Source organism: Macrobrachium rosenbergii, chromosome 54 (assembly GCF_040412425.1).
Source record: "Macrobrachium rosenbergii isolate ZJJX-2024 chromosome 54, ASM4041242v1, whole genome shotgun sequence".
NCBI classification, from domain to species: Eukaryota; Metazoa; Arthropoda; class Malacostraca; order Decapoda; family Palaemonidae; genus Macrobrachium; species Macrobrachium rosenbergii.
In genome coordinates, this window is record NC_089794.1 from 44,164,282 (window position 1) to 44,190,941 (window position 26,660).

General features: G+C 41.4%; 2 pseudogenes; both read left to right on the forward strand.

Moving 5' to 3' along the window:
• The window catches only part of LOC136835047 (peptide chain release factor 1-like, mitochondrial), a 258,457-nt pseudogene that overhangs the window by 46,358 nt on the left and 185,439 nt on the right, over nt 1-26,660 (forward strand).
• LOC136834658 (peptide chain release factor 1-like, mitochondrial) overlaps nt 1-26,660 on the forward strand; it is an 82,431-nt pseudogene that overhangs the window by 37,358 nt on the left and 18,413 nt on the right.

The window sequence follows — 26,660 nt, forward strand, 5'->3', positions numbered from 1 at the left end:
ATCCCAAATCTGGGAAGAGGTTCAAGAAGTTCAAGAGGCTCCCTGCCAGACTGTTGTGCAGGTTGTTCCAGTCTCCCCAGCTGGTCAGCCTTCAACCTCTCGAGGCCCAGCCTCAACCTCAGTATGTGCTGGTTCAACCAGCTCATCACTCCCCTCGCTGCCCCTGCATCCCCCATGTTTCATGAGGGAACAGCTTTCAATGCCTCATATGAAAGCCAGGTGCATTTTCGGCGATTAGACAGAATGCCAGGGGAAGCAGAGCCAGAGGCTACTTTAGAGGTAGGGAAGAGGCGTCTCGCTCCTCCTCCCGAGGGAGGGGAGGCAGAGGTACCAGAGGAGGCAGACCATCTCCCTCCCAGTGAGATCTCTCAGGTAGGTGGGAGGTTATACCATTTTCGGGACCAATGGACCTTCAGTCCATGGGCCCACAGCATAGTCTCCAAAGGCTTGGGGTGGAGTTGGAGCAGAGGCCCTCCCCCCAGTCAGGTTCGATCAGTCACCATCCAAAGTCCTAAAGGACTTTGTGAAGGATCTATTACAAAAGAGGGCAGTAAAGAAAGCGAGACATTTGAAGTTTCAGGGCTGGCTGTTCAGTGTGCTGAAGAAAGGTTCCAGTCAGCAAAGAATAATCCTAGACTTGTCTCGTCTAAATTCTTACATTCAATGCGACAAATTTCAAGATGCTTACAGTCTCGCAGGTTCGGACCGGACCTACTCCCCGTGGAGCCGTAACCACCTCTATAGATCTTTCAGACGCTTATTATCACGTCCCGATTGCGAGAAGGTTCTCTCCTTATCTGGGGTTCAGACTGGGAAAGCAAGCATACTCGTTCAGAGTCATGCCATTCGGTCTCAACATAGCCCCAGAATTTTCACCAAACTGGCAGATACGGTAGTTCAACAACTACGGTCTCCAGGGGATCATGCTGGCCGCATACCTGGACTATTGGATCATTTGGGCACCCGACGCCAGCGAATGCCGGAAAGCAACAACCATAGTAATCGGTTTTCTGGAATCTCTAGGCTTCCAAATAAACAGGGAGAAATCCCGCCTAGTTCCGGAGAGCCGCTTTCAGTGATTGGGGATCCGGTGGGACCTATGTTCACACAAACTATCTCTTCTGCCGGCCAAATGGAGAGAAATAGCCAAAGCAACCAGACAGTTCCTCAAGAACAAGAAAGCTTCCTGGGACCCAAGAAAGAGTCTTAGGCTCTCTTCAGTTTGCTTCAGTAACGGATCTACTTTTGAAAACCAAACTGAAGGATATAAACAGGGTATGGCGGAGACGTGCCAACATCAGGTTCAGAGACAAGGTGTCTCTAATTCTGCCAATTCTGAAGAAGAGACTCCGGCCCTGGACAACAGTCAAGAGCTTATCAAAGTCAGTACCACTCCAATTTCCCCCTCTGGCATTAGTGATTCATACCGATGCTTCTCTAAGTGGGTGGGGAGGATACTCTCAACACAAGAAAGTGCAGGAACATGGTCCACTATGTTCCGCCAGTTCCATATCAATGTTCTGGAAGCAATGGCAGTTTTTCTAACGTTAAAGAAGCTGCGCCCAACCAGACTAATCCGTATCAGACTGGTCTTGGACAGCGCAGTGGTGGTGCATTGTATAAACAGGGGAGGTTCCAAATCGAGCCGGATCAACCAAGTAATGATAGCAATATTCTCCCTAGCAAACAAGCACCAGTGGCATCTGTCAGCTACTCATCTGGCAGGAGTTCGGAATGTAATTGCAGATTCCCTATCCAGGACAACTCCGCTGGAGTCGGAATGGTCCCTGGACAAAACATCATTCGAGTGGATTTGCAGTCAGGTCCCAGGTCTCAGGTAGATCTGTTTGCAACAGAATGCAACCACAAACTTCCCTGTTATGTGGCTCCCAACCTGGACCCTCTGGCTCACTCCACAGATGCAATGTCAATAGACTGGAACAAGTGGCGGAGGATCTATCTGTTTCCTCCAGTAAACCTGTTGATGAAAGTCCTGCACAAGCTCAGGACATTCAAAGGTCAGGTGGCTCTGGTAGCACCCAACTGGCCAAAGAGCAACTGGTTCCCTCTTCTTCTAGCACTGAAGTTTCAGATGCATACAAATTCCCAAACCAAAATTGACACAAATAGTACAAACTCAGACTGTGTCAGCTTCCTCAAGAGTTCAAAATGCCCTAGCTTTATGGATTTCATGAAATTTTGCAGCTCAGAAAGATGCTAATATTGATCCAGTTAATACTTTATTTTTAGAATCAGACAAAAGGGAATCTACACTCAGACAATATGACTCAGCAGTCAAGAAATTAGCACTCTTCTTGAAAGAATCTGAAGCAACAGTAATGACCAGAACCTTGCAATCTCATTTTTAGGTCATTATTTGAAAAAGGTCTTGCCTCTAGCACCATTACTACAGCCAAATCAGCTTTGAGAAAGATATTTTTACATGGTTTTAATATTAACTTAACAGGTTCTTATTTTTCTTCAATCCCTAGAGCATGTGCTGCTTGAGACCAGTAACCCGTCCACACACGGTTTCTTGGTTCTTAAATGATGTTCTTAAATTAGCATCAGAAATTGATAATCAGAATTGTTCATTCTTAAGCCTGTTAAGGAAGACCTTATTCTTAATTAGTTTAGCTTCAGGTGCTAGAATTTCTGAGCTGTCTGCTCTATCTAGAGAGAACCGAACCATGTTGATTTCCTCCCCGTCAGGAGAAGTTCTGCTAGCCCCTCACCTAAATTTCTAGCTAAGAATGAAGATCCTCGAGATAGATGGTCCTCCTGGAAGGTTATCCCCTTCCACAAGACCTATCATTATGCCCAGTCTTTACTTTAAAGGCCTGTTTAGACAGAACCTCTAATATAACTTCAGGCCCTCTTTTTGTTAGGGGAAGGTGGAGGAACTATTTCTATGAAGGCCATCAGACAACAGATTTTGTATTTTATTAAACAAGCTAACCCAGACTCAGTTCCAAAGGTTCATGATATTAGGGCGGTGGCCACCTCCACTAATTATTTTCATCATATGAATTTTGAGGATCTCAAGAAATATATGGGGTGGAAATCACCTTTGGTTTTCAAACGCCACTACATGAAATCCCTAGAGGCTCTAAAATTTCCCACAGTGGCGGCAGGAAGCATTGTCCCTCCCTCTGAATGATACCTCTATATATTTCATTCTTTTCTGTCACTCTTTCTCCCACCTACCTGCCTCATTTATTCCATTTACTCTCCTACAGGTCAGGCATGCTTCACAGCCTGTCTCCTGACCATGTTGCATATTGTCTTTTCAGGATTTTTGTTAGCATTTAAGTATAGTTTGATTATGTTTTAATGTTATGTATTTTCATGTTTGCTGTGGGGCATGGTTTCCACACCTTAATGTTCTTATGTCCTTACATGTTTTCTGTTTTGGATAATTAAAACTCACTTGGACTAATAGTTTTATTTCTTTCCATTACAATATTTCATTTGATCTTCACCAAGCTGGTATATTTAATTCTCTGTTATTATTTCACCGGCTGACACAGGTTGGAACCCAGAAAAGGGATTTTGACAAAGGAAAATCTATTTCTGGGGGAAGACTGTGTCACCCGGTGACCCACCCTATTCTTTTTTCCCCCCTAGATAATACCATCTTGGGTGGCGGGTGCTAACATGGAATGATATGGCGGCTGGTTTGTTGATAGTCCTGGTGCGGGCGTTGTAATGGCACCTCGCTCCGGGACTTTTGAGATTGGGAATGTCTACAGGGTGGAGGCCTGTGATAGTGACAAACTCACCCTTTCATATACACGACTCCATTTTATGGAGCTCGCACTGGGGGTAGTAACCCCAGCTTTGCATTTAGCTGTTCTCTGGTATATTTAGCAATGAATTTACCTAGAAATATGTGCTGAATGGATATTTCACCGGGTGACACAGGTCTTCCCCCAGAAATAGATTTTTCCTTTGTCAAAATCCTTTAATTGATTGAAAAAACATTGATTCTTGTTTAGAAGTTTTCAATCAGAGGCAGTTAAATGTTAAAGAGGTACTGTACTCAACTCACAAATTTAATGATACACTACTCAATAAACATTGCATTTGGCACTTGTAATATGTTTTTCATATTTTATATAGAAATAAGGGATTTTGACAAAAAAAATCTATTTCTGGGAAGACCTGTGTCACCTGGTGAAATTACCATCTAGCATATTTTAGGTAAATTTATTGCTAAACATACCAGAGAAAAGCTAAATGCAATGCTGGGGTTACTACCCCCAGTCGAACTCCATAAAATGAATTAAGAAAGGGTGAGTGTTCCACCGGCCTCTGCCCTGTAGAGATTTCCAATCTCAAATCCTCAAAAGCGAGTGCGTTACAAAGCCCGCACCAGCTCCCGACACAACAACTCAGCCGCCATATTGGCATTCCAGGTTAGCACCCCCACAAGCTTGGTATGTTACTCAGGGGAAAAAAGGAATAGCGGTGGGTCACCAGGTGACACAGGTCTTCCCCAGAAATAGATTTTTCCTTTGTCAAAATCCCTTTTCTGGGCTTTGGCCTGTGTCACCCAGTGAAATCATAGCAGAGAATTAAACATACCAGCTTGGTGAAGCCCCCTTGAAAACTACTGTGATGGAGAGAAATAAAACCATAGTAAAACTGAGTTTTAATTACCCAAGCAGAAAAATCTCTATTAAAAAACATGAGAACAACAAGTCAGGGATCCATGCCCCAAGGCAAACATGTTATACATAATTTTAGAACATGAATAGAAATGACTTAATCACTAACAAAAAGGGACAACAGACAATATGTAACATGGTCAGGAGTCAGGCTGTGAAGCATGCCTGACTTAAAGGAAAGACGGCAAGGGGAGTAAACGAGGCAGGCAGGAGAGGGAAAGTGACAGAATAGTTAGGAATGCATAGTGTGATCACCAGAGGAAGGGACAATGCTTCCTGCAGCCACACAGGAAAATTTTAGGGCCTCTAGAGATTTGAAGATAGTGGCGTTTGAACACTGATGGTGATTTCCAACCTGTATATTTTTTGAGATCCTCAAAATTCATATTATGGAAATAATTAGTGGAGGTGGCCACCGCTCTGATATCATGAACCTTTGGAACTGAATCTGGGTTTGCTTGTTTAATAAAATACAAGATTTGTTGTCTGATGGCCTTCAATGAAATAGTTCCTCCACCTTCCCTAACAAAAGAGAGGGCCAGATGTTATATTAGAAGTTCTGTCTAAATAAGCCTTTAAAGTAGTGACTGGGCATAAGGACAGATCCTGTGGAAGGGGGATAACCTTCCAAGGGGACCATCTATCTTGTGGATCTTCATTCTTAGCTAGAAACTTTTGATCCGGGGATAACAGAACTTCTCCTGATGGGAGGAAATCAACATGGTTGTTCTCTAGAGAGAGCGGACAGTTCAGAAATTCTAGCACCTGAAGCTAGGCTAATTAAGAATAAGGTTTTCCTTAACAGACTTGAGAATGAACATTTTTGATTATCAGTGTCTGATGCTAATTTTAAGAACATCATTTAAGAACCAGGAAACTGTGTGTGGGGACGGGTTGTTGGTCTTAAACGAGCGCATGCTCTAGGAATTGATGAAAAATATGAGTCTGTTAAGTTAATATTGAAGCCATGTAAAAATATTTTTTAAAGCTGATTTTGGCTGTAGTAATAGTACTAGAGGCCAGTCCTTTTTCAAATAATGACCTGAAGAACGAAATTGCAAGGTTCGTGGTCATCACTTTAGCTTCAGATTCTTTTCAGGAATAATGCTAATTTTTTAACTGCTGAGTCATATTGTCTGAGGGTAGATTCCCTTTTGTCTGATTCTAAGAACAGTGTATTAATAGGGTCAATATTAGCATCTTTCTGAGCTGCAAATTTCATGAAATCCATAAAGCCAGGGCATTTTGAATTCTTGAGGAAGCTGACACAGTCCGAGTTTGTACTATTTGTGTCAGTTTTGGCCTGGGGATTTGTATGCACCGGAGTTTCAGCTCCAGAAGAAGAGGAAACCAGTTGCTCTTTGGCCAGTTGGGTGCTACCAGGCCACTTGACCTTTGAATGTCCTGAGCTTGTGTAAAACTTTCATCAACAGGTTTATTGGAGGAAACAGATAGATCCTCTGCCACATGTTCCAATCTATTGACATCGCATCTGTGGAGTGAGCCAGAGGGTCCAGGTTGGGAGCAACGTAACATGGAAGTTTGTGGTTGCTTTCTGTGGCAAACAGATCTACCTGGAGACCTGATCTACTCGAATGATGTTTTGTCCAGGGACCATTCCGACTCCAGCGGAGTTGTCCTGGACAGAGAATCTGCAATGACATTCCAGACACCTGCCAGATGGGTGGCTGAAAATGCCCAGCCTTGACAGGGAGAAAATTAGTCTGATTGATTCGACTTGGAGTCCCTGTTTATACAATGCACAACTACTGCACTTCCAGTACCAGTCTGTTATGAATCTGTCTGGTTGGACGCAGCCAGTTGCTGCCATTGCTTCGAGAATGTTGATATGGAACTGGCGGAACATAGTGGACCATGTTCCTGAACTTTTTTGTGTTGAGAATATCCTCCCACCCGCTCAGAGAAGCATCCGTGTGGAATCACCAATGATGGAGGGGGAATTGGAGAGGTACTGATTTTGACAAACTCTTGACTGTTGACCAGGGTCGGAGTCTTTTCCTCAACACAGCGGAATTAGGGACACCTTGTCTCTGAATCTGTTGTTGGCTCGCCTCCGCCACACTCTGTTTATATCTTTCAGTTTGGCTTTCAGAAGCAGATCTGTTACTGATGCAAACTGAAGAGAACCTAAGACTCTTTCCTGGAAAGTGACAGGAGGCTTTCCTGTTTTGAGGAACTGCCTGGTTGCTTTGGCTATTTCCTCCTTTTGACTGGTGGAAGAGACAGTTTGTGTGAGTCCAGATCCCATTGGATTCCTAACCACTGAAATCAAGCCTCCGGAACTAGGGGATTTCTCCTGTTTATTTGAAAGCCTAGAGATTCCAGAGTTGATCACTATGGCTGTTGCTCTCCGACATTCCGCTGGCGTTGGATGCCCAAATTATCCAATCGCCCAGGTATGCGCCAACATGATCCCCTGGGACCGTAGTTGTTGGACTACTGTATCTGCCAGTTTGGTGAAAATTCTGGGCGCTATGTTGAGCCCGAATGGCATGACTCTGAATGAGTATGCTTGTTTTCCTAGTCTGAACCCCAGATAAGGAGAGAAATTTTCGCAACCGGGACGTGATAATAGGCGTCTGAAAGATCTATAGAGGTGGTGACGGCTCCACGGGAAGTAGGGTCCGAACCTTTTAGATTGTAAGCATGCGAAATTTGTCGCATTGAATGTATAAATTGAGACGAGACAAGTCTAGGATTACTCTTTGCTGACTGGAGCCTTTCTTTGGAACACTGAACAGTCTGCCTTGAAATTTCAGGTGTCTCACTTTCTTTATAGCCCTCTTTTGGAGCAGGTCTTTCACAAAGTCCAGGAGGGCTTTGGATGGTGACTGATGGAACCTGACTAGCGGAGGAGGGCCCCTGCTCCAGCTCCATCCCAGACCTTTGGAGACTATGCTGTGGGCCCATGGACTGAAGGTCCATTGGTCCCGAAAGAGATACAACCTCCCGCCTACCTGAGGAGACTCACTGGGGGGGATGATCTTACCTCCTCTGCTACCTCGGCCTCCCCTCCCTCGGGAGATGGAACGAGACGCAGACCTACCTCTAAAAGAGCCTCTGGCTCTACTTCCCCCTGGCATGCCTGTTGAATGCCTGAAATGCCCCTGGCTTTCAAAACGAGGCGTTGAAAGCCGGAGATGTCACATAAGGTTGGGAAGCAAGGGTGTGCTGAGCTGGCTGCACCAGCACAAACTGTTGCTGAGGCTGGCTTTGAAGTTGAAGGCTGACCGGCCAGAGAGACCGGAACAGCCTGCAGCACAGTCTGGGTATGAGGTCTTTTAAATCTTTTGAACCTTCCCGGGTTTGGGATGAGGTCCGGCGGACTCGTTGGCTTCCGCTTGTGAAGGGGAGACCCCAGCGGGAGCGGAGGCTTTGATTTGCCCTGGTTGCCTCTGCCAGGACTGTGTTTACTTCTTCCTCCGGGAAGAGATTAGCCCCCAAACAGAGCTCTTCATGAGCCTATTGGGCTCGTGCCTTATGGTGGCTGCCGCAAAGATATGTTTTCGGCAATTCATCGAGCCACTACAAAGTTGTACAGGTCCTGTTGGAATCCCGCCAACAGGGATTTGGTAAGGACCTGGAAGAAGGTTTCTTCGTTGTAGACAACCGCGTTGCCTCCACCAAAGTCAGGGAATGCAGGGACCGACTCAACCTGCTCTTGGCTTCGATTCGGCCTTCAGAAGAGCCTCCGGGATTTTGGGAAGCTGCTCGCTGAAGAGGAAGAAGCGCAGTCAGGGTCAAGTTTACCCACTGTGAAAGTGGCCTGGAGCTCCCTTCCAAAAATCAGAATCTCCCGGGAAGACAAGAGAGGTGGGATCTGTCTCCCGGAGTTGTGGAAGGGCTTACCCTCGATGCCTGCCTGATTAGTCAGCAGAGCTACCTTAGTGGTGCAGGGGTGGGGAGAGCATCCTCACCGAGAACATCGTGAACGTCCCTTTGAAGGGGTGAGTTTAGTGTTCTCGGCCTCCCACTCTGTGAGTGTGCAACAGGGTGGATTGGGCCTGGTCCTCGGGAAGATGACAGTCTCCTTCGGGACCTTATCGATCTTATCCAGGCTTCCTCGGTAAGCCTGGCATAGCCTGGGTAGGGAGGCACCAGGTCGGGTGGGAAGAACTCCAGCTCCTCCAACCTGCGAGTACCCAGTCCTTCAATGGTGAGGGTATCTTCATGCTGAGGAGCATGAAGGGCCAGGCGCCAAGGGTTTCCCTTATCAAAGGGAGGAAGGCTGGAGGCATCCGGAACAGTGTAAGACTGAGCCGCTGCTCTGGAGGGCATAAACCCTGAGAGCAAGCTCTCCTGGTTCTGCATCCTCTCTGCCAGAGATTTCAGACTCACCAGAAGACTTCAGGCCCGAAGCCAAGCTGGGAGGAGAAAGGTCATTAATCCTGGCCTCCACCCTCTTGTCGAACTTCTTCATAAGAAGTTCTGCAAATGCCTCAGGGTCAAAGTCAGGAGGGGGACTCGCCTTAACTTTGCCTGGATCTTGATCCCTTTCCAGGGGAACAGCCTTGCTAGTAGGCGCCACTGGGCTAGGGGCCCGTGACGACTTGAGGGAGCTGCTCGGTGAGGCCTCTGGGGTCTAGAGGACTTTGATAAGGTCTTGGTTTTCAAGACTTTACCTTGGGGACAGTAGACCTTGACCTGTCCTCAAGGGTAAGAGGATTTCTCAAATCCTCTGAAGGAAGAAACAGAAGAAGAAGAAGGAGAGCTAAAAGAGGATCAGAACCGTCTGCCTCACTTACCCCCTTACCTGCAACCTGGTGGTCCGGGTCAACGCTCATCGGTTCTGAGGTTGATGTTGATTGCCACAACCTCCTCCGCTGACCTCTCTGCAGATGGCTTCTTCTTCATGGGAGGGCTCCGTCATCTCACGGATCCCAGCGATCAAGGGGCGGCTACTTCCGCTGCAACTGGCGCTGAGATCCGGGCGCCGGGGTAGAGGAGATTGCAGATCTCCTCTGAAAGAACGTAGGGCTTCCCCGACGCGACGTTCCTCCCGAAACCACCGACCCAGTTCTTGAGGGTCGACAGCAAAGAGTCGCGGGAGCTGCGGTCGGGCTGAAAGAAGGAAAGTGCTCACTAACGAAAAACTCCAACTGTCATATATATGTCAGTAAAGGCCATGAAAAATCAAGGGAGAATAAACGATTAGTGGACATGAAAAGCTTACCGACTCATCCAACACTGCTCGTAAAGAGCGTAGTACACCTCACAGCCGTCAGGGTGCCAGACGATCAGGTCCCGACTCGGACGGCGCAGGCCGGAGTGAGACCGACACACCTCATGTCCACAGGGCTGCTGCAGGACCGCCGTGCACCCATGCTCCTGACAACGTACCATCTGTAAGTGGACAGATGATACATGAGTATGCTAATTAAGGCACACGGAGTAGGGTGCAGCGGAGATGATCTTAATTTAAAATGACTAATGGAGCATGCAAATGGTCGGTCAGACCGCCGGAGTTAATTCCGAATAGAATGGGGATGATATACAAGATACATGAGTGAAAAATGTTATGGACGCGGAGTAATTCGGTGCTACTAGAAAACCTTAACCTATGATCATGCGTCATAAACAATGTAACAGATTATGATTATAGATACCGCCGGACACAGTCCGGTAGAGGTATGGTAAATATACAGCGGAATGGGTAAGTTATACTTGCCAAAAAACAATGGTTATGATACCGGGAATGGTTACACCATACTTATGGTGGCGGCGGAGGAGGCGGGTGAGCGCCGCCCAACCACACACCATACCCACGGAGTGGTTACATTAAAAAGGGGGTAATGGGAGATCCGACAAACTTGGCGGAGGTAAGATCTGGCCAAAGTCAAGATAGATTTCCAGCGTATATGGTCGATGTTCTAGTTGAATCGAATGGAGGAAAAAACAAGGACAATAACTGCTAGCAGAAGAGCGGACACCGAGACGGAGGCCAGTTAGGTGGATAACACTAACTGGACACCGAACTAACTCTCCACAGGGTGTTGGTCTTAATAGAACGAGCTACCCTGGGCAGGGAGAAAACGGTCACCAGCGTCTGATGCTAGGGAAAGGGAGGGAATAGTCAAGTGGAGGGAACCTATGGCAGCGGCCAGATGGGTGGGGACACCCCTGGGCGCCGATCCCACCCTTCCTCACGGGGTGTCGATCATGGGAAGTCGACTAACCAACGGGGAGAATACTAGGTTACACTCCAAAGGCCAAGGGTTGCAAAGTGGTGGTAATCAATTAGCGGTGACCAGGGTGGGGAGGCACCCCTGGACACCAAAAAGAACTCCCCACAGGATGCCGGTCAAAGAGATCGGCGTCCCTGGCGCAGGGAGAACTAGGGAAAACCACCCAATGCAAAGGAAATGGGTAAGGAAATTGTTAGGCTAGCGACACGAAAAAGGCTCAGAGCAGCCTCGACCCGAGACCACCTTAACAAACAATTTTTTTGCGGGTAGGAAGACAAGGGAGAGATGGAAGGGAGGTGGTGGGGAGGGGGGAGACACACGATGCCAGGTTGCCTGCCCGAACCGACAGCCCGGACAGGGTAGGCTATAATGAGGAGACCCTCGCTATTCTAGCCTAACCTTACGAAGAACCAAGAGTCTGGCTGGTAGGCCAAAATAGGGAGAGGGTGGGAAATCATAGGCCTGATAACACCCATCCAACCAATGACAGCACAGTCAGGAGGGCCCAGAGAGCATGGGACTCTCCTGCCCACCCATGTCACCTCCCAAGGCTCAAAACGACCTGGTCGAGGAAGCTAGGAGCAAAGAGTGTCATAAAGGAGCCTAACTTCCTAGGCTAACCTTCCGAAACCAATCAGCTGCCAGGAGGACTAGCCTAGGAGACCCAACAAAGGAACTATCTGACTAAAGTAACACTGAAAGTTAACCAAATGTGAACATAACGTAAATAATATATATCCCATTACAGAACATAAAATAATAAAAGGACTCATGTAGAAGAGTGGGCCAAACCACTCGTGACATATGGAACACGGTTGGTAAATAATGGCCGACCCTTGCATTGAAAATAAACAATATTAATCCAAAATATAAATGTCATCCGTTAACGTATAATTAGAAAATATAATTAGCATAACAGTACCATCTCAGAGAATATACCCGTGCGCTGGAGGAGGAATGGGTCCAAGGAGAACATGGAATTATGATCACAAAAGCGGAGAGGGGAAACCTCATAGCCTAAGATAAGCGAGGACCCGCACCTCCCCAGGGAAGGGTAATTCAGAATAAACAAACTCCGACAAAGAAGTGAATATGAAAATATAAAAATAACACATATATAAAAAATATTATCAACAAAGGGACAGAATCATACTGCTAAACCAAGCGAAGACTGAAGGTCACGTGTGGTCAGAGAGAGCAAGGCGGCCGAGACGGCGTCATATTCAACCCCATAATTATTAAGTTAGAGGTTAAATAAAAAGGCCTCAAAAGAAAAAAACTCAAAGGAGATGGTACTCAACTTAGATGAAGAAAATTCCTGAACGGAAGACATGCCAGCGCACAGAAAAAAGCAAAAGAAGCACCGTTGAAATTCACAACAAAGCGCTGGCTCGTAAAAAATGGAATGCCAATATGGCCGCTGAGTTGTTGTTGTCCGCGGGAGCTGGTGCGGGCTTTGTAACGGCACATCACTTGGGGGATTTTGAGATTGGAAATCTCTACAGGGCAGAGGCCTGTGGTAGTGGCAACACTCACCCTTTCTATATACGACTCCATTTTATGAAGCTCGCACTGGGGTAGTAACCCCAGCATTGCATTTAGCTTTTCTCTGGTATGTTTAGCAATAAATTTACCTAGAAATATGTGCTAGATGGTAATTTCACCGGGTGACACAGGTCAAAGCCCAGAAATATGATATAAACTTTTTTCTTTTATTGCTAATATGATAATTTAAACATTCATTAATTATGAAAAATAGATATATATTCAAGTCACATGCAAAATATATCTCATGCTGAAGTACAGTCTACTGTACTTTTCAAAATACTTGCCAAAACATTTGTACAGTACATTCAGTTTTATTTGATAAAGTATTCTAACACCATTGACTTAAATTTACTTATGCTGTGGTTTGCTAATGTCTTCTTCTTATTATTTGATAGCTCAAACATCAAATTCTGGAAAGAGCATTCGCTGTATTATTATATTTAGGTTTTAAAACTGAAAAGTAAAGCAAAATGTCACACACTCTTACTGACATGTAAGCAAAAATGACTTGGCATTGCAGTTTGTCTTGGCAAACTCACACTTTCATCTGAGTTATATTATTCAGGGGATTGACTCTGTTATCTTACTTTTGTATATTTTACATAACATTCTCGAAGTACTAGAAGCATGTAATCATGTATTTTGGCTTCAGACACATGACAACACTGCTAATTACGTCACATGCGTTTCCTACTCCTACTCCAATATTTGATTGGCTGCTGTTTTGTGAGGTGAATTCTGTCAGCCAATAGCAAGGCAGTATTCCAGTGACATAGCCAGGCCACCAAGGTTTATCATATGCATGGAAGGGCACCAATTTTAAACAAAGACTCAATTGTGGCTTTGCAGATTCTCCCAGCAAAGACACATGTGGCCTTTCATGGGGTAAGATATAACTAATAGGAATGAACATTTTATATTTTATTTGCTTATAAGGTTGATATTTTTTTTTTACAGGTATTGTCGTAGATAGTCAGAAGGAACGGTCACAACACAGAAATAAAGATGAGTGTATGCAGAAACTTAGAGCACTGTTGTATCAAAAGCAGCTGGATGAAAGCAATAGCCAGTATTCTTCCAGTAGAAAACTTCAGGTATTACTTTTGCATGTTTGGAAGGACATGTCTTGAAGGGCATTAAAGAGAGACTCATATATTAACTTATTGTATTCAGGAGTAATTTTATGATTACTGGGGTTAGAGGCATTTTTGCATTAGATATACTTCATACATCTCACTTTCCATTCAATTAACAAGGCTCTTGAACCCTGTATACTGACCATGGTAACATTAGAGCTATATTGGGATCTATCGCTACTATCACTAGACCCCTTCACTCCATGTTGTTTGATGCCATCTCAGTCCATTCATCATGAATCTTGTAATTTCAGTGCATGCACATTCTCTCCTGAAGGTTGTTTCTATTATCTCCAGCCCACTGTTTAGCTTTGCCTCCAGCATACTATCCATTACCAACCAGGATATCCTGCTTTCCTCTTCATACACCAAATGTCAGGGGATGATTTCACAGATAGTATTAAATAGAAGGAAACCAGTCTGTGGGTAGACCTTGGAGGTTATTGAAAGATAACTTTTTGAAGGGTTTATGTGTTATGACTTAAGCCATATACAGTTTTAGTTTTAAGTTATGACTTTCAGCATCCACCCTAGCATCCATGGTAATACTGTATCAGGTTTGAACTGTAAACGTGAAAAACTTATGCAGTGTTTTTCAATGGATATTTTTAAAGAAAGATTTAACAAAGTATAATTATTACAAAGGAAATTGGGAAATTGAAATTGTTTTAATACTGTGTAATCTGCAGACAGACAGATAGTTTTCAACCCTTGGCACAGTTGAGTAATGGATTAAAGTTTTAAAACTTTGTAATTTTGCAAGGTACTATATTTGATACAATTAACATACTTCTCTCAGCCCTGTCAGATACTTTGAAGTAATTATATATACAGTATTGCACTTATCCCTCCATTGAATATCAGTAGTGTATTATCTTATGTTTTTCCTTCTCTCCTTTAAGATATACAAGTGTTCATATGAGATGCAGTACCATTTTTGACAACAACTGTATTTCACAGCAGAAGTGAAATAGCTAACATGACTCTAAATTGGCAATAGTAGTATTACTGTACTGTTATGAGTGACATAATTGCTGATAGAGAGTACACATCTGTTACTCATCAAAACAAGTTACTGTTTTGTTTTTTTGAGGTGCAAGGATTATTGTTGGCACTCTGGCTTCCAAGCCGATTCACCATTCCATGTTGTTCCACCATTCTTTACCTAAGGTAATAATTGACCTTTCACATTGTATTCACATTACAGTATTAAATAATTACGATTTAGTTTCATAATGTGTTCATATTCATCTTTGATAGCAGCAAGTTGTAATGTCATTACTGACCTTCATTTTGCTTCCATTTTAACGCAATTGTGGCGGAATTTTAACCCACAAACAAAACAACACTCACCCTGATCTTCGGTTGCTGGAGATGGGTAAAGGTCCACGGTTGCCAATCACAGCACACAGAAACCACAAAAACAAAATTTCAAACAAACCCTCCACCAACAACGAACGAAAAAAAAAGAGACACATGCACCATCAATATCGGTACCGGTATCCAAAACAAAAGCCAGACAAACTCCCCGTTCACTTTCAAGGTTGGACCTCAACTGCCCAAGACTTCCCCAAAAGACGAAAAACTCCCGACAGACCGACAGACAGAGAGACAGCCGTGAAACCAACTCCAACAACCGACCTCGACAACTCCCTCTCTCTCTCTCTCTCTCTCTCTCCACTCTCTCTCTCTCTCTCTCTCTCTCTCTCTCTCTCTCTCTCTCTCTCTCTCTCTCTCACAAAACGTTGGGAAATGCTAAATAAAAACAAATTTCTTCATCCCTCTATATTTCTCCCCCTTTTAGCATTTCCCAACCAACACCTTTCACACCCCTTTCAAATCGCCTTCACATAACACCCACGGATGCTCACTAGCAGGTCCTCTAGATCACGTTCGCGGGCACGCAATCATTCTCTCAGAATCATTCTCTCTTCTAGCAACATTCAAACTCACATCTTCTCCTCCATTCTCTCTCAGATTCATGCTATCTTCTTCACTATTACCACTCTCAATTTCATCCACAATCTCATCTATACCCTCTAACTTGTTCCCAAATACCTCCCCCAATTCTTCAAATAACCCATCCCATTCGCTCATTGACCTTTCCAATTCTTGCAACGATTCATTCATGCTTTCAATCACTCGTCTATCACTGCTACGCTCTCTTACTCTTACACTTTCGCTCACCTCCAACCATTCACTAACCCTACACGTTCAGTCAACTCAGTTATATCAAACCGCATATGCTATACGTTCTATCCATACCATCCCATTCATCCGTATTACACGCTTTATCACTCATTTCCACTTTGGCACTCACACCCCTATCACACAACTTACGACCATTCAGTTTACTTACGTTCTTCCCTTTCTTACGTTTTTTACCATACTCTATCAAAACAAATTGCTGATCCTCATGCAACAACCCCTCACGTACATGCATCACACGCACCGCTTGCATCCTGGAGGATCCACCCATTTGAACCCCCTTCACACTCAGTTTCCCGAATTCGCTGTCACAGTCACCCTCTTTCGTCTACATACACTTGATGCATGCCCTTCCATTCCACATTCGACACACTTCGCTCTCGCATAATGCCCATTCTTACCACAGTTGCCACATATTACATTCACTCGGGTACCCCTACAACCATTAGCAACATGACCCACCTGTCCGCACCGGTAGCATTTAACCCCCCTATCTTTCGTACACTCCCTTACCAAATGTCCCGGTTGCCCACACCCGAAACACGCTCCCAAAGCCCACCTACACTCATTCTTTGTATGTCCTTCCTTTCCACATCTAAAACACTTCGCTCGACTTCCACTCACCGACCTTCCCCTTTGTACACTACTATCCCTAACCCGTCCAACCCGTTGTTCCCTTACAAACCCACCATTCATCCTCACTGGCACCTCCACATTACTTGCTCTTACACTCCTATCTATTACACTATCGGCCATTCTCATTGGGCCCCTCAACACTGCATCCCTAAAGCTTCTAAACTCTGGTACTCTCTCATCTACCCCAGCCCTTACACTTACACTTCTGCTCTCTTTTATAACCCTGTCAAGCTCATAATCTTCTACAATTTCCAAGATTTCTCCCCAAGTCAACCTTTCATTCGTCCATCTTTTCTTCTCCTTCGCTTCAAGTTCACAAATTCTCTAACTCCATCTGGCACTGTCCCTAACAACTTCCGTACTAACTCCTTACATTCATCTATCCCATCATCCCCAAACTTCTTCCTTGCCAACGTCTCCAGCCTACAAGCATACAGTGACAAGGTTTCCCCAGCTTTCATTCTTGCCTCATCAAATTCATTCTTCCTCTTATACTTAACACTCGCTTTCATACGCCTCGCTTGCTCAACTAGTCTAGCTTTCACCTTGTCATACTCAACATCCCCACACTCATAATAACCCTATACATATCAAGTAAAAACCCAGTCAAATATTCTCCTAATTCTCGTGCCCACACTCTCTTACTTTCCCCATACTTATCCTGACAAAACCTTTCATACTCCCTAAAGAAATCATGCACATCCCTACTTCCATACTCATTATACTTTTCACACCGGGGTACCTCCCTCACATACATAGCCTTTCTCACTTCTTTCTCACTTTCATTCTCACTTTCGCTACTTTTCGCTCTGTCCTTTCATACCCTCTTCCGAATACAAAGAGTCCACTTCTGCACTTACATTCATCTTACTCATTACACTCTTCTTCCCCCTCTTTTTATCCACTTTTATCCACTCACCTCCATCCACCTCACTATCACTACTGCCTTCACCCTCTCCCTTCTTTCCTGCCTTTCCCACTTCCTTACCCTTCTTACCAGTTTCCTTTCCCTTTCCCTTCTTCCCTTTTTCTTCCCTGACTTATCCTTACTTTCCTCTGTTCCTTCCCTTGCTTTTCATTCCCCTTTTCCTTACCCTGCCTCTCATTCCCTCGTTTCTTACTTCCTATTCCCATATCACTTTCATCACTCACGCTTCCATTCACTTCTTCCTCCTTTTCTTTCTCTCTTGCCCCTTCACACGTTCCAGAGAACCTGCCTCCAACAGCCCCTTCTCCAAAAACACCCTTGAACATACCTTTCATCATTTCTTCCACACTTTTCATCATTCCCTCCAACTTTTATCCATCCTCTCTTCCATTCTCTCTTCCATTCTCTCTTCTGACTCTTTCATCTCCCCTTTCATTTCTTCTTTTGCACTTCTTAGCATTCCCTCCACCTCCTCCAACTGACTCCTCAATCTCTCATTCTCACCCCTCAACCACGTATTCTCCCTCTCAACCTTACCAGTTCCTCTTCCATCCTTCTCTTCAGTCACACTACCAGCCACCAATCTCACTTGCAGCTGCAATACCAGCTGCCCCACGTTGGGCGCCAAATATTATGTGGCGGAATTTTTAACCAAAAACAAACAAAACAACACTCACCCTGATCTTCGGTTGCTGGAGATGGGTAAAGGTCCACGGTCGCCAATCACAGCACACAAAACCACAAAAACAAAATTTCAAACAAACCCTCCACCAACAACGAACGAACAAAAAAAGAGACACATGCACCATCAATATCGGTGGTATCCAAAACAAAGCCAGACAAACTCCCGTTCACTTTCAAGGTTGGACCTCAACTGCCCAAGACTTCCCCAAAAACGAAAAACTCCCAACAGACCGACAGACAGAGAGACAGCCGTAAAACCAACTCCAACAACCTCTACCAACCACTCACAACGACAATTACACACTCTCTCTCTCTCTCTCTCTCTCTCTCTCTCTCTCTCTCTCTCTCTCTCTCTCTCTCTCTCTCTCTCTCTCTCTCTCTCTCACAAAACGTTGGGAAATGCTAAATAAAAACAAATTTCTCCATCCCTCTATACAATCATTAGTAATCTACAAATGATTTGAGTTTGTTGACTACTGTATAAAGCACAGCACGCCTTCACAGTGTTGCACCTTCTTTATTTCTTTAAATCATCAGCTGAAAACCCTTATGCTTTTCCTTCCTCCTGTCTCTGCACTCAATATGCTGCTCATACCAACATCATCCACAGAATCAGCAGGCTATAAATCCAGAGGGCTCCAAAGGAAATCAGCCTGCAGAGAGAGACAAGGAAAAGGTGATAAATAAATAAATACTGTATGAGGAATGAAAACTGAAATCGGTACACCTCAATTCAGGGGATGCCAGCAGAAGATTTCACAACTACCTTAGGCAGACTATTCCACATTTTATTGTAGCCAAAATAAAACTAGCAACCAAGTAATATTAAACCAGATATTAGAAAAGGACACTGATTGTAGCAGTAGCCTGTGTGTCATTTTTTAGTTGCTTTTGTTAACTATAGTTATGTGTTAACCTTCTCCCAACATTAGTAAAAGCAAGAATTTTAGGTCTTGTTTGATTTACTTTGTAATAGTTTCTGATCTTGCCTATATTTTGCATGTTTTCATATGATGTTGAGATGCTTAGGCTTCCCATGCACTTGACCAGAATGACCACTGTAGTATCACTATAGCCGATTCACTTAAGGTAGATTCTTGGGCCTAAGAAACGTTTGTTTTAAAAACCTCTGATTTTAAGTACCGGGAGGTATTTTTGCTCACTGTTTCATTTTAACGTTTGTAGCTCAGAAATGAAAACTTGCAATATGTTTATAATTCTTCATTTATCTCACGTTTTAACAAGATAGGAAAGTTCTGATCAAACCATAGGATTATTTTTTTTTTATTAATTGTACAACTAAATCAATGATTTTCTGAAACCAGTAAAAGATAAAACATAAAAATTATTATCACAATGAGTAGAAGTAAAGGAGAAGCATTTCATTTTTTATACCTGTTTTTACATATTGTGTAGGAGTTTTTGCATCATTGATGCGATCAAGATAAAATAAAACTAATGTTTTCATACAATAAATTCTCGACCCTGAATACACTGATGACTTTGAGATTTTAGATCGTGTTATATGAAAAAGAAAATGATAAAAGAATATGTCGTTATTATGTTGCATCCGTGAAATTGACTCAGTTTGGCAGTAGTTATTTAACGACGGTGATCTGCAAACATAACGAAAGCGTTGAGAACGATGTTGACAGTTGCCAATTAGCGATATGATAAGTTTGGAGTTTCGACAGTATTTACTGTATTATTATGTCATTACATCTTCTGTACATAAATGCATAGAATTCACATTATAACTGTCGAAATTTTTCATTCTAATATCATATATGTCCGTATGTCTGGACATATCTGATAAGAAAAAATGAATAATCATATGGATGCATCTGGATGTGTTGGCTTCAATTTAGTCTAGATGAGAAATTTGCATTCAGTAGGCTACATGATAAGTAACAGGCTAAATATTTATGAGTTCATTATTATGGCATGCTTGCTTCTCTGGTCAATAACACAAAAAAAGCTGATGGTTTTATATGTTCATTCAATGAACGAAATCTTACATCTTTTTCTAACCATAAAATATATTGGCGATGTCAAAAAAAAAAATATAAAATTCTGTCTTTTTCAGAATTTGTTTGAGCTGCTCTTACACCAGAACGTTTATTCCTCTATATACATGTTATATTTGATAATTGTGCAGGCCTGTTATTCATCATGTAGCCTACAGTATGCAAATTTCTCACCTAGCGTAAATTGAAGCCAACACATCCAGATGCATCCATATGATTATTCATTTTTTCTTATCAGATAATTATGTCCAGATGTACAACATAATTATATGATTTTGGAGTACAAAAAAGTAAATGACATTCATAATGGGAATTCTGTGCCTTTATTTACAGAAAATGTAATGACATAACAAAGACAATATAAATATTGTCTACAAAAACTGTTAACTTCTCATATTGCTAACTAATGGCAACTTGCTTTTCAACTGTCAACTCCCCTCACCCTTTTGCAGATCACTCGTCTCTCGGTTTCTACTATCCAAACTGAGTCAAGAACGGATGCAACATAATAAGACATATTATTCAGCTTTTTTCTCTTCACATATCACAAAATCTGGAATCTAAAATCTGAAAGCACCAGCGTATTCAGGGTGAATTTGTTGTATGAAAACACAAGTTTTATTTTATCTTGATCGCATCAATGATGCAAAATCCAACGATATGTAAAAACAGGATTCATAAAAGAATGAAATGCTTCTCTCTTCACTTTTACTCGTTGTAATTCCTTTGTGGAGCATTTTATCTTACTGATTTCAAAGAAATCATGATTTTAGTTGTACAATTAATATCGATTTTTGAATCTGGTATAACCAAAAACTGTCCTGTCTAATTTTTGTAAAACGTGAGATAAATGATGAAATATAAAGATATTAGATGTAGTTTTTGAGCTACAAAGCGTTAAAAAATGAACAGTAGAAAGCTAATTAACATACCTCCAGTACCAGCCAATCAGAGGCCTTTGCAACAAACAAACGTCTGTAGAAAACAGAATCTACCAACGTGAATCGAATATAGTCTTTGAGTGTAATATGTTGTAAATCTTACTCACTATCTGATTTTTGAAAAACAAAATAAAAATTTTTAGCACAAACCCATGACTCATATAATTTTAGCCCACTTTTGTGGTCTGTGAAGTCCCAGACACATCAGTGTTCTCTAGCAAAAAGAAGGCCAGTGATATGCTTTAGGATGGCAGCACTGCACATGCAATTTTTGTCTTCATGGCAACAAGTAATTGCCTGAGTTATGTAGTCTTGCCAGTTACCACAAAGAAATTGGCGTAAAATTGGAAGGAAGGTATTTGAGCATAGACAATGGATTTATACTACAAAAATCAAATTTGTCTGTAAAAAATTATTCATCATACAGTCTGATTATGATTTGTAAAATCCCTCCATGAGCAGCGATATGAAAAACATACTGTGAAGTGGATGTTTTATTAACCCCTTGAGTTCTGGAGGACCAATATAAATGGGGACCTGTAACAACTTTGTATTTGCATCCAGGTACCCTCATATGATTGTGCTTACTTTGCAACATTGTAATTGCATGAAAATTATGGGGAAGGGAAGGGACACACACACACACAGAAAGGCAGCCAAGGAAATTAATATAATAGATACTGTGTGTATGTGCTTGCCTTTGCACATGCCCTCCTCTTTCAATTGATGTGTTTTTTTTTGGCCAGCCTTAAAATTTGCATGGCCTTGAAACAGTTACATTACCATATATTTAGCCTGGAGTGTGAGGATAATTAACTTGATATCAGTGGTGGTTGAGTATGGAAATCCGTGAATATAATGGACAGGTCACAAATTGCCTCATTGGAAAACAGTCTTTTGGGTGTGATAAGAGAAGAAAATTTGGATAATGTAGCTATGTTCAGACAGCATCATTTACCTGATAATCGTAATTTTGAGCCATATAAAATTTGGCGATAAAATTGCAAAACGCAAGAAGTATAGTATGTATAAACAATTTTGTAAGTCTCAATATTAAATTTAACTTAAATTTCTTCTTATGAAGGGGGCATAATAGCGCTATATTAAAAGCTAAAGAATAATGTGTTGTTACAAAGAGTTGTATATTATTATACTGTTATACTTCAATTATTACACAATTAGTTCTCATTTCCTGTCAGACTGTGATTGTCCATAGTATGCCATTATTATTATTATTATTATTAATTATTATTATTAGAATTATTATTATTACTCTTTTATTTTATTTTTTTGTCTTAGTCATGCTATTCGACTGGGTGGTATTTGTGGTGTGGGGTTCCAGGTGCATCTTGCCTCCTTAGAAGCCCATCACTTTTCTCACTGTGTCCAAAGCGTTGTTTCTAGTAGCACGCCCCTCAAATTGGGACCACCTTGACGTGGTGAGGGGCCTCTCGAACCTAGGGATCTATTTTCCTAAGTTTGATCCCAAGTGTCCCACATATATATAAATACGCTTTAGGAATAATTTCGTGGATTTTTCCACTTTTTCAAAATTACCAAAATTAATAAATAGGAAAACATATCATGGCATGGAGTGAAGTTGAATCTGAAGCTAAATAGTGGGAACTGTGGTAGAACCATCATCTACCTGATAATGTTCGGACCTGGTTTTTCAGGCGGAACTATTCTGTGGAGCTGGACCACGGATTCCAGGGGGGCCTGGTTCTAGGAATGGGACTCTCGGCTTTCTGTCCGGTTAGCCCATATTGTGATTAGGATGGGGATGACTGTATTATTACAATACACTCAATCCTAGCAAGCGGGTTTTGCTTACACTTGGGCCATACTAATCATGATGTGCCATCCCCCTTTTGGGGTAGGGTAGGGACGCGGACATTTGGGAGTCAGTTCCCACTTGTGCCATTAGTGGAACATCCAACTTCATAAAAAGCCAATGATATCTTTTCAAGATTTATTAATTTTTTTTTTTATATATATATATCTTTTATGCAAAGTAGTCTTGAGGATATTAGTACCCCTGGACCCCATGATGGTAAAATTCTGGCACAGTCGATGACTAATGGAACGTCACTCCCGAATCTCCTTAACATAGATAGAAATGCTACAACGGAACATCCTGTTCCAAGTAAAATATCAATCACTAAAGACTCGAAGAGTCTAGAAAGTCAAAAAGAAAAAGAAACAAATAATAACAAATTGGTAAACTCCAGTATTGTAACACTGGAACCATACATTAAGGACAATAACTCTAAAATGGAAACAAGTAATCCCCCTAAAACCCCATCAACACAAGACAGCTCATCACCGATGAATGTGAAAAAATTAAAAAGAAATAACTATCGACTAAATCCAACACTAGTTCATTTTGAACATATTTTTGGACCAGACAATTGGTCCAGATTTTTAATATTAAAAGCAGAAAAACAGATCTCACCAGCCATTTTAGAGAACAGATTATTAAATATACACCCCACACAAGACATGGAATGTAGACACATCAAAAACAATGAATGGCTAATACAAACAACAACCAAAGCCCAATCAACAACTTTTCTACAAATAACCAACATAAATGAAATAAAAGTAACAGTAACCAGCCATGAAACACTTAATTATACACAAGGCACAGTAATGCTCCCAGACAATGATGAAAAGAGCTACCATCAAAACAAATCTTAATTGACTCCTTAAACTAAGATACAATAACATACATGACTTGAATTATATGCTGTCCCAAGTAGAAGGGATGCAAATAAACATATTAAAATAGTCAAAATAAAATTTACAAACCGGGAACTACCACGAAAAATAAAAATTCTGGGACTGAATAGAGAGGTTCGCCCCTTTGTCCCTAAACCTCTCCAATGCTCTAACTGTCAAAAATATGGCCATTCAACCAAAAGATGTAGAAATAATGCTATATGCGCTGTATGTTCTGAAAACCACACAACAAATTGGAAATGCAAAACCTTCAAATGTGTAAATTGCAAATTAAATCATCATGCTAAATCTAAAGACTGTATATTTTATCAATATTATACAGAATTACAAATGTTAATGGACAGAACTGGTATGCCCGTTAACGAAGCCAAACTCGAACTGAAGGTGAGAGGAATCAATGACCCAGCAAAACTCCATTCATATTCAAATATTGTAACAACTCATAATAAACATAAAGAATCTCAACACAGAATAGATGTGTGACACCTCTCCCCCTCCTCTACTATTCATAAAAGCCCAAGAGTACAGTTGCAACAGGCCTCCCCAGTAACAAGCGAAGTTAATCGTTCAGAAACGAATTCCAATGATATGGAAAAATCAACAGAGGTTAATAATCCAGATCTGGAAACTCATAATGCATTAACATCATCCACAGAAAACTTAATTGACAAAAATAACCATAATAAAAAAAGGAAAGTAATTGATAGAACTCCCCCTAAGGGAAAAAAACCTAACATTCCATTCATAGATCGATCTAGCAAAATCCCAGTCTCACCCATTAATCAGAAACAGATTACATTAACTGCATCACAAGTGGAAATCCATAGTGTTCCACAATCCAAGACAAATATAAATAACGATTCCCCAAATATGGATAAATCAACTAACTCTTCTGCACTCTCATCACCGAAATCAATGCAGAAACTTTCAGTTAAACATCCCACTGAAGAACCAAAAACCCATAAAATTAATCAAATTACAACCACATCAAATCAACCCTCAACAAGACCAAAGAATAGTAATAATAATAAACCTAAAAATTCAAATCAAAATTTTGTACCAGCACATCGGAGATCCAGTATGCCTATACCAGAAATTCCTAACAAAAATATTACAACATCCAGTAATGGGAGCATAGATGGGACCCAGAGATTAGAACCATTCCTTCAACACTCGGAACATGATTTATCTTGCGGATGTCAAGAGTGTTTTATCATTACGCATACAATCGTTTACCTAACAAAAATGAAAATGTAACCTGAAATTTCATAAATAACTTTACTAGGTTCCGAAAATGCCCTTTAACATTCCATCAAGATGGCGAACTATGCTCAGAATCCTTAAAACTAAAGAAAAACATGATCAAAACTCAAATAGATTTCTAATAAGGAAATATGAAGAAGAACCGATCAATGCATCAAATATTCAGCAATCAAACCTAGCTGCAAAAAGAAACCACAAAGCAACACAAACTCCTTAAAATGTTACGGGATGTAGCTAAATCATCAATTAACTTACAAAATCTAACGCCAATCCCCCAAACAATGACCAATAAAATAATTCAGTGGAACATGAATGGATTTTCTACTCGGCTTGGCTAGGTGAAATCCAGAGAATACTAAAGCAACATAAACCAGTTTGCATATGTCTACAGCATATTGGTACAACTCCTAAGGACTTTAGAAACTATAAATTAGCTTGCCACTCACCAATAGTGGATGGCAAGCTAGAACAGCTATATATGTTCATAACGATTCAACTTATGAACCCTAAATATTACATCACTGTCATATCAGATAACTGCAATCAAATTGCATATGCCAGACAATCAAATTATCTCTATAATAAATCTATATAATCAGCCAAATTTTAACTCAAACTTTAGTGATTTAGCACAAATAGTAAATAATGTAAATGGCCCCTACTAATAGTAGGCGACTTTAATGCCCATAACCCATTGTGGGACAGCGCACATGCTAGTAACTTGGCCGGCTCAAACATTGAGAATTGCATAAATGTTCAGAATTTACATTGCCTGAATGAAAGTGATTCACCAACGTACTTCTCAAAAACTCATTTAACCTTCTCCTCAATAGATATTTCATTATGCTCACTGGAATTAGTTGAGAGACTGGAATGGAATGTCCTAGACGACTCATATACTAGTGATCACTTTCCAATTGTTTTGAATTATTTGAACAACCAAAAACAATCATTTCCCATAAAATATAATTTACTGAAAGCTGACTGGGATAAATACAATTTACAAACTAGAAATATCCCTCCCTTCCCATTAAATCAAAACAATAATGTCACAAATGATTTCTTTTCCAGTTTTGTAATCAGTGCTGCAGATAAATGCATCCCCAAAACTTCTTCAACCCCTAATATATCCCCGTTCCATGGTGGTCTAATAATTTATCTCTCTTAAATCGAACCAAACACACACTGGCACGTAATTTGAGTAGACTAAAGTCCAGATTAAACACCCTTAATAAAGGCCCTTGTAATATAAACAAACTAAACAAGATAATAGTTATAAGTATAACTATTGATCACATTAAACCACTTTTCAATAAATATAATGCAAAATTTCGAAAAACAATAATATTCGAAAAAGCTCAGTCGTAAAAATTATATATCGGAATTGTCACCAAATACTTCAATTAAGGAAAATGGCACAAAATCCGTAAAATCAATGGTAAACATGTAAGACCACCTAGAAGCCCAATACTATATAATGGCAAACTAAATCATAACCTACAAGATATTTCAAATATATTAGCCAAACATATAGAAGATATTAGTGCTTATTCTAATTTAGATGAACACTTCAAAAGAATTAGAACAAAAATAAATCATACACTTAATTTTGAAACTGATGAGGACCTTGATTATAACCAACAATTCAATATGAACGAACTTAATTTTGCC